This window comes from Arachis hypogaea, chromosome 3, assembly GCF_003086295.3.
Source record: "Arachis hypogaea cultivar Tifrunner chromosome 3, arahy.Tifrunner.gnm2.J5K5, whole genome shotgun sequence".
NCBI lineage: Eukaryota > Viridiplantae > Streptophyta > Magnoliopsida > Fabales > Fabaceae > Arachis > Arachis hypogaea.
This window is the reverse complement of record NC_092038.1, coordinates 104661185-104670956: the sequence shown is the minus strand read 5'-3', so window position 1 is coordinate 104670956 and position 9772 is coordinate 104661185. Positions and strand designations below refer to the sequence as shown.

Here is a 9772-nt window from a genome sequence, read left to right as displayed (position 1 = left end):
AACTTGATATATAGAGGTCTAAATGAGGCATTTCTAGTTGCGTTGGAAAGCTAACATCCGGGGCTTCAAAATAATATAAAATTTGCCATAGTTTCCTGGCGTTTAAGGACGCATACGTGTACGCATGAGAAGTTACATGTGACTCACTAAAGGCAACTCGTGACCAGCAATTTCTGAAGCATTTTGGGCCTAATCCAACTCATTTCTGATGCTATTTATCCCAAGGATTGAAGAGGGATGAACCATCTAGTTAGTTAATTAGTTTTAGTTTAGTTTTCATGAGGCTTTAGTTAGTTTCTAGAGAGAGAAGCTCTCTCTTCTCTCTAGAATTAGGGTTCATAGTTTTAGATCTAGATATCTCTCTTCTCTTGCTTCAATTTTCCTTTTCCTCTTTAATTCTTCCCTTGTAGTTGTAGCATTCTACTTCTCTTGTAGTTTTTTTGTATTGTTAATTGTAGTTTATGAATTCTTTTGTAGATCTATATTTCATCTCAATGCAATTGGTAAGTTCTTTGTTGTTTCATAATTGTTTTCCTTTTCTATTGTTAATCTCTTACTTTTGTAGTTGTAGATCCTTTAATTATTGCAATTAATAATGTTTACCTTTATTATCCTCTATGTGTTTGTTGAAATATTTCTTCTAGTTATGAGGTAGGTTTTGTTCCTCTTGGCTTTGGTTGAGTAATTAGTGACTCTTGAGTTATCTAATTCTTTTGTTGATTGACAATTAGAAGTTGTTAATTGATTTGAATGCCACTAAAGCTAGCCTTTCATTATGAGTTGGCTAGGACTTGTGGACTCAAGTTAATTCATCCACTTGACTTTCCTCCATGGTTAGAGGTTAACTAAGTGGGAGCAATGAACAATTCTCATCACAATTGATAAGGATAACCAGGATATGACTTCTAGTTCTCATACCTTGCCAAGAGCTTTCTTACTTTCTAGTTTATTTTTTTTTTGCAATTTGCTTTTCTTGTTTCATATCGCAAAAACCCCAAACATACTTCATAACCAATAGTAAGAACACTTTATTGCAATTCCTAGGAAGAACGACCCGAGGTTTGAATATTTCGGTTATTTTTATAGAGGTTTGTTACTTGTGATAACCAAATCTTTGTATGAAAGGATTCTTATTGGTTTAGAAGCTATACTTTCAACGAGATTTCATTAGTGAAATTCTTTACCACACAAAAATCTACTCATCAAAACGGCACCGTTGTCGGGGAGTTGCAAACGTGTGCCTTGTTATTGGTTATTATACATATGTGAATATTGTGAATAGATTGATTTTTGGATTGCTTGTTAGTTTTTGCTAGTTTTAGAACTTTGTTTCATTATTTCTTGTTAGCTCTTGTCTTTATTTTCTCTTTTCATCATGAATTCTCACTTTGGCTATGAGTTTGGTTCTCACCATGTTGTAGGAAATGAAATCTTCAATGAAGATGTGTATCATGGATGGGACACTCAAAGGTGGGAGGAACCATATGTATATGATCAATCCTCTTGGCAACAACCTCTACCGATGCACTATGAACAAGAGCCATTCTACGATGGATACCAATCCAATGGCTATGGTGATCATCCTTGTGACTATCAAGAACCACCACCATACGCCTATGAGTCACATCCTCAACATAACCCTCAACCATACTCACAAGCCCCTTTTCACCAAACACCTCCAAATGATCCTACTCCTTATCCACCATACCAACCACCTTTTGAGCCATATGAGCCACACACAGAACCATCACCATTCCAACATTAATACTTCTAAGAACCACCTCCTCCATACTATGACCAAGATGAACCACCTCCAATGTACACAAATTTTCAACTACAAGATGAGTTTTACTATCCACCACAACCCTTCATGGAAGAAGATCTATGTCCTTCAAGTCAAGAGCAATATGATCCTACTTATGTTAGCCATTTGGAACAAAAGTCAAAGGATCGCCTAAAGGAATCAATGGATCGGCTTCAAGCAACCGCCCGTTAAAAGTTGGACTCATATGACTTACACCACATGTCCAAGGATGCTTGTGGAGGAGCAACCGAAGAGGGTAGTTTGAAGGAAATTGTAGAATCTCAACTTGCGAACAATGAATTGGAGTGTGTTGTGCCACAAATGGAACAAATGGAGAACATAGAACCACCACATCCTTATTATGATTATGAACTACCTTCCCATTATGAACACTTTCTCCAAAATAATGAACCATTCCATCTACCCCAACTTCCACTGGATGAAACCCTTAGTCATATTCTTCAAGGGCAAGAAGATATGCAAAGGGAGGTACTAGATTTCACGGCCGCCTTGGCCGAGGTAGTAAATCAATTAGCCTCTCAATGCTTGAACACCGAAAGTACTCCCATGGCTACATGTGGGGAATCTAATGAAGAGCATAGCATGAAGGAGAGATTGGAAACCCTGGTGGAAAAAGAAGGACATTGCTTTGTGTTGGAACAATTGGAGGAAGCTATAATTGTTGAAGAAAAGGAAGAAGTGTTTGAAGACTTAGGAGATGCGGAACTTCTATGGAAACATAGAGTTGAAGAAGATCCTTCCAAGAAGATTGAATTTGATGTTAAGGAGGAATGTGCACAACCTCCAAAGCATATCCCATATGAAGAATTGGATAGGATAGAGCAAGAATTGAGGTCCCTTGGCAATGGAAATCAAGCATCAAGTCTTAGTGGTGAAGAATCCTTTGAGCTTGAAAAACTTTCTTCAATTGTTGAGAAAATTATTGAAATTGAGAAATCTTGTAAAGAGGTGGAAGTCCTTAGAAGAAGAAGAACGGGAATCGGATACGCTTTGTCAAGATCCTTGGAAGCTCCTTTACCTAGGTTTGTCATCTACTCCTTCATTTAAGTGGGTAAAATTCATCTCTATTAACTTTATTGTCCCACATGAATATGGCTTGCTTGAAACAGATGGTCAACTTAGGATGCTTTGCAGGATGAAGCGTAAGAGAAAGATATTTCGTGGTTGAAGTTGCAAATCGAGGCTCATTATGGTTGATACATCAAAGATAAAATATAAAGGTTGGAATAGAGCTCAACTAGATGGGTCTAGGAGGATTGTTGGACACTTAATCGAGAATTCATCTTGTTTGCTCCCCGGAAGGGTTAACAATGATCAACTTCAAGACGGGTGTGAAAATAAAGTGTGGGATCCCGAATTACAAGAAGAAGATCAACTTTGGGAGCCCCAAGCTTGTGAAGAACCCATCAAGACTTGGTACAACTCATGAGAAATCTTGGGGCACAATGGAGAACCAAGCATTGGTGGGAGTTCCAAGAAGAATTTAAGCACAAGCCACCTTGAGAGGAGCTCCCTATAAAAAAAAGGGTATCCACGCGTGAGTGTGCTAGACGCGTACGCGTCGATGGCGTTCACAGCTTCTGGTATAAAAATCTAGAGAGTTATGCGAGCATTGAGCCAGTACTGAGCCCCACGCCTGACCCCACTCACGCGTTCGCTAACCTGGCACGTACGAGTCCGTGATTCTGAATGCGCAACCTAGCATCCGCGTGGGCGACATGTGCGCGTCGACTGCATCACCTGCACCCCTAATACATTTTCCAGAGAGTTAGGCAAACTCTGGGCTGACATTATGCCCTGCGCCTATCCTAGCCCACGCGTGCGCGCGCATGATATGTACGCGTCCCTCTACTGCTCTGCGCATCCACGCGTAAGCGTGGATGACGCGTCCGCATCGCCTCGCGCCCTGTTTTTTTGTCTTTTCGTCTTCTTTCTTCTTCTCCCTTTCTTCTTTCCTTCTTCTTTCTTTCTACCTTTCTTCTTCTATCCTCTCCCTTTCTTACTTTAGTCTTTACCCTCTCTAAAAAAACAGAGTTTTTTTCTCATCTTTCATTTTCTTTTGTTTATTGCATTTGGATACTTTTATTCACTGCATTTTAATTTTGTTTTTATAGCTTGTTCTTACCTTCTTTTTTAAGTTCTTATTTTAATAATGTATCAAATTTTCATACTCAATTGTTGAGAATTTCTTCCATTATTTTGGTACTTCTTGACTTGTTTGATATTGATGGGTGATGAAATTTTTAAATCAATGTTTAATCTTGTATGACTCTTGTGTCTTTGTGCATTGATAGGACCTCATATTGTTTTTCATGATCCACTTTTTTTTTTATTTGCACTTGATGCTCAATATGCTCTTCATGCTTTGATTTTACTCTTGCATCAAGTATTAGTTAAATCTTTTTACCAGCAAATCTTCCACCACACCATGGGGGAACTTAAATGTTCTATTAGCTAACTGCAGTGCCATTCTTGTAGGTTTGACTTCTTCAATTCTCATCTTTTTCATCATGGCCAAGGACATGAGGTTGATGCTAGCTCCCAAATCACATAATGCATTCTCAAAGCTTATATCCCCTATGATGCAGGGAATTTGGAAGCTCCCATGATTTTTTAATTTCTGGGGAAGCTTCTTTTGTATTATAGCACTACATTCCTCAGTGAGGACCACAACTTCCTTTTCACCCCAGTTTCTCTTCCTAGTCATAAGGTCCTTCAAGAACTTGACATAGAGTGGCATTTGCTCTAATGCCTCAGCAAAGGGTATGTTAATTTGAAGTTTCTTGAAGATCTTCAGGAATCTTAAAAACTGGTTGTCCTTTTCTTCCTTCCTTAGCCTTTGTGGGCAGGGTGCTTTTGGTACATAGGGCTTCAGGATTTGTTTCACTTGCAGCTTCTTCTTCTTGCTTGTCTTTATTTAGGGATGCTTTGTCCATAACCTTCCCACTTCTTAGTGTGATGGCCTTGTATTCCCCTCTTGGGTTGACTATAGTGTCACTAGGAAAGGTATGTGTGGGCATTGGTACTTGTTTAGACAAGCTCCCTTCTTCTGCTTTCAGTTTTAAAATTGCTACCCCATGGTTCCTTATGTTGGATCTGACCTCTTCTTGGAGTGCATTTATTTTTTTGTCAGCTTGCACTTGTCTCTCTACAATAGTGGAAACAGTTCCTGTTAGTTGTGCTATGGCAGCCTCTAATCTTGCAAAATTGATGCTGATATCACAAGGTTGCATGGTTGAGGGTGGTGCATATTGAGGGTGGTTGTTATATGGTTGTTGGGTGGAATGGTAGGGTGCATTTTGTGAGTTGTGGTAGGGTCTATTGTTGTTTGATTGATGGTTGAATTGTGGTTAGTGTATTGGTTAGAGTGGTATGGTTTGTGGTCTTGATTGTGGTTTTGTTGGTTTTTCCACCGAAAATTTGGGTGGTTCTTCCAACCTTGGTTGTATGTCTTGGCATTGGGGTCATATGGTGGTCTAGAGAAATTGTTCACGTAGTTGGCTTGTTCCCATTCATCTTCAACTTCTGGGTTCTCTTCCTCTTATGGGGATGTTTGAGCTTGAACAGCTGAGACTTGGTTCTTCTCCATTTGCTTGGTTAGGGCTGCTAGTTGAGTTGTGATAACTTTGTTTTGAGCTAACATAGCATCCAAGGAATTAAGCTCCATTACTCCTCTCTTTTGGGTCCTTTCAGAGGCATAGAAATACTCATTGTTGGCAACACTTTCAATGATATCTATGGGCTCTTCAATGGTCTTCTTCTTGGTCACAAAGCCTCCTAAAGAGTGGTCTAGAGCCTTCTTGGATTCATATGATAGCCCCTCATAGAAGATATATAGTTGTACCCATTCATTGAACATATCCGGAGGGCACTTCCTTGTCAAGTCTTTGTATCTCTCCCATGCTTCATAGAGAGTCTCTCCATCTTGTTGTCTAAATGTTTGGACCTCAATTCTCAGCCTATTAATTCTTTGTGGAGGGTAGAACCTTGCTAGAAATTTGTTTATAACATCTTCCCAAGTGGTAAGGCTTTCTTTGGGAAATGATTCCAACCTCTTTGATGCTTTATCTCTGAGAGAGAAAGGAAATAGTAGTAGCTTATAGGTGTCCGGGTGGACACCATTAGCCTTTACTGTATCACAAATTCTCAAAAAGTGGTTAGATGTTGATTAGGGTCTTCTTGAGCACCTCCTCCAAATGACCAGTTATTTTGAACAAGAGTTATGAGCTGTGGCTTGAGCTCAAAATTGTTAGCATGTATGTTGGGTCTCAAAATGCTACTACCACAATTCCCAGGATTGGAATTTATGTAAGAGCCTAGCACTCTCCTTTCTTGTGGAGCATGGTTGCCAGCAGCTTCTTCATGGTGGTTGCGTGCTTCTCCTTCCATGGTTTGAGTTGGACCTTCTTCTTCTTCTTCACCAACCACTCTTTTACCTCTTGCCACTGCTTCTCTTGTCAATCTCAATAATGTTCTCTCTGGTTCAGAATCGTAGGAGATGTCAATTTCTCTTATCCCTGTCATACACAAAACAAACTCACAAAAGAAAAAGGTTATCACCCTTTGGAAGAAGGGTGGGTAAGTCAAGAACTAATTGATGCCAGATATCAAATAGTTAGTGTGCTTCTTTTAGTGTTAATATATAAACAATGTAAAATTAGAATACTACAAAAAATTAAAAATAATAAACTGAAATTAAAAGGACTAAAAAATGCTTAATCTAATTGCTCGTTCACTTAATCACTATCAATTCAAATTAATCACCGGTAACGGTGCCATAAAACTTTATGAACCCGAAATTCACTCCCCATATAAAATGAATCCGTTCTTTGGCAAGCGCACTAAACATCATCAAGTAATAACCCACAGTGGAGTGGGATCGTATCCATAGAGATTGATTGAATGAACAATTTTATTAAATGAGTGAATTAGTTAAGCTAATCAATGGAGAAAATACTGAGTGCAGAAAATTAAACTGTAGAATTATAAATGACTTAAAAGTAAAAGAAAGTAATAAAGTGCAAAAAGGTAAATGGTAGGAATGTAAAGAGCAAAAGCATAAATGACTAAATTATAAATGGGAATGGGGAATAACAGAATGTAAAGAAAGCTATAAAGAATGTGAAAGATAAGAATAGGGGATGTTCATTGATCTCTTTGCAATCATGACTGATTGAGTCCCAATCCCTTGGTAACTCAATCTCTCAAATCTTGATAATCAGCCAATTCCTTGGTTTAATTGCTCATGAAAAGAGATATGCTTGGTCCCTGATTATACCACACATCATCATAGATCCAAATAGTGGGTAGATTATATGTCACCATATCCAATCCCAAAACCAAGATTCTACTCAAGTGTGAGAAGCGATTTCAAGCATGGTTTCATGTTTCCTTTTCCAAGGTTCCCATGAAACCCATTTTGCATTCAACCTCTTTCCCAAGATGATTGAACACTAGCATGAAGAACGAAATTCCTTCTAGCAAATCAAAGAGAAGATAAAGAGAAGAAGAAATTTACTCTCATTAATCCATCAAGTACAACAGAGCTCCCTCTCCCAATGAGAGGGAGTTTAGCTACTCATAGCTAAGTGAAAAGTACAAGAGATAGAAGAAATGAAGTGTAAAGTAAAACTAAAACTAAACTTGCCAATGCCAATCCAACCCTCTTTTTCAGTACTCCAGGGGTTATTTATACTACTCCTATCATTAAAATTAAAAAAAATACAAAAGAAAAAAGAAAATTACAGCTGGAGGGAAAAGGAAAACTCATAAAACGTGACCATTAAGCTTGGCGTGTGGCTTGCGCTTGAATGGCATGCCACGCCTAGCCACTCAGTTTGGCTTGGCGCGCCATGCTCAGCACCTCAAGTGGCACGCTTCTTGCATTGACCTCCCTAGCGTGCCACACCTTCGAGCCCAAGTGGCACGCCCAGGGTCTTCTCAAGCATTGGTTAGCCTGGCGTGCCACGTCTTCAAACTCAAGTGGCACGCCCAGGTTCCTCTTCCTTGGTATTTTGAATTGGCATGGCACGCCCAAGGTTTGGAGTGCCACGCCCATTGTGTGCACTTCATCTTCATCTCTGGAAATTAGTACTGGCGTGGCATGCCCATGATAAACCTTCTTTTTGTCTCTAGAAAACATAACTAGCGTGCCACGCATAGTAGGTAGCGTGGCACGTCCATACATTGCATGCATGGTTCCTTGTTCCAGTAGCTAGCGTGCCACGCCCAGCATTCAAGTGGCACGCCAAATCTTCTTCTTTGTTTGCTAGAGTTGGCATGCCACGCCTTCAACACTAAGTGGCATGCCTAAGTAAATAGTGAGAAATAGCGTACCATGCCTTTGACATCAAGTGGCATGCCTAGTGTTGGTGCTCAGCCTTCTTCAGCATTGGCGTGCCACGCCTAGGACCCAAGTGGCACGCCCAAGTCAAGGATGATAGCTGGCGTGCCACACCTTCGATATAAAGTGGCACGCCCAAGTGTTGGACCTTTACCTCCTTCTCTGGAAACTTGAACTAGCGTGCCACGCCTTGGTGTGCAAGTGGCACACCCAGTGTTGGAGTGACTCCTTCAAGCTTGGCGTGCCATGCCCAGAGTCCCAAGTGTCATGCCCAAGTGTTGGGTTAAAGTTGGTGTGCCACGCCTTTGATACCAAGTGGCTCGCCCAGTGTGTCCCCTTCTGGATTAGTGAACCGGCGTGCCACGCTCACAAGTTCAAGTGGCACGCCCATTATGTATGATGAGGTTGGCGTGCCACGCCCCTTTTGTGGCCTTCAATCTTGCTCTCTGGAAAATGTAACTGGTGTGCCATGCTTGACTCATGGCGTGCCATGCCCTTGTTAATGCTTCAAGAGCACCTTTCTGGAGTTATCAACTGGCGTGCCACGCCCTGGTGCTGGCGTGCCACGCCCAAACAATTTCATGGCGTTTGTTTCAAGTGGCATGCCCAGCTTCACACTCCCAGCTCTCTTTATTGTTTTCTCCCCCTTTTTGTTGCTCTTTTCACCTAAAATTCAACACAAACTCATTTCAAAGAAATGTACCATAATATTTATCATTTAAGTCATGACTTTGTATTGATTTAATGAGATTATGCTCTTTTTATGGTCCTTTTAGATAAGAGAAAGAGGTAGATGATGCAAGTCATCACAGAGCTGTAGAGGGTGTCTGACCTTTTTTCTTAAGTGATAAGGATGAGCCCATTTTCCCTTTGTATTGGGAAGAAAACCCTGTGATAGTTAAGTATAACTTAGATGATTTAGACGAGGTTGAGGAGGAAGTGATCGAGGTGTTCTATGAGTACTAGAACCGAGCTCCTTATCTTGACACCAAAAGATATTTAGGGAATCCGATCTAGCTTCAGTCCGAGCTAGGTAGTTTTTCTCTTCTTTTTATAGGTCTGGCTTTATAAAATTGGAATTAATGACTAACGTATCCCAACTTTGGTGTTGCAGAGAGAATAGCTCCTAAGCTGGTTGCTATGAAGACACTTTCGACTGCTAAGAAGAATGTTATTTTCAAATCAAATTAGGTTAGTATTAAAGGGAGAAGATTCACCCATAGAAAGGGGATCAGACTTTCGCACTTTTTAGAACCCTAGTTTTTTCTCTGTAAGTCATGAGCCACTAAAACTCCTTGGTTAAGGTTAGGAGTTCTGTTTATCTTCTATAGATTAAGACTACTACTTTTCTATTTTAATTAATGTACTAATTCAGTTTCAAGGATTACTTTCGTTCTTAATTTTATGAATCCGGGTGGAACAAAAGCATGACCCTTATTCTATATGCGTTCTTCTAATCCTTGGAAGAAATCTCTCACCTGAACAACAACTTGAAAGTAAATTCCTCCCAAATTGCTAATTACATGAACTAATTGGGATATGCGACATATAATCCTGTTAGCTTTGGGTAATTAGGGTTTTTGGGGCCATAAACTAGTTTTGAA

At 40.0% G+C, this 9772-nt stretch overlaps 1 pseudogene; it reads left to right on the top strand.

Moving 5' to 3' along the window:
• The first annotated feature begins 5684 nt into the window (after positions 1–5684).
• On the top strand, positions 5685–5786 carry LOC112793825 (small nucleolar RNA R71; annotated as a pseudogene).
• Positions 5787–9772: the final 3986 nt, after the last annotated feature.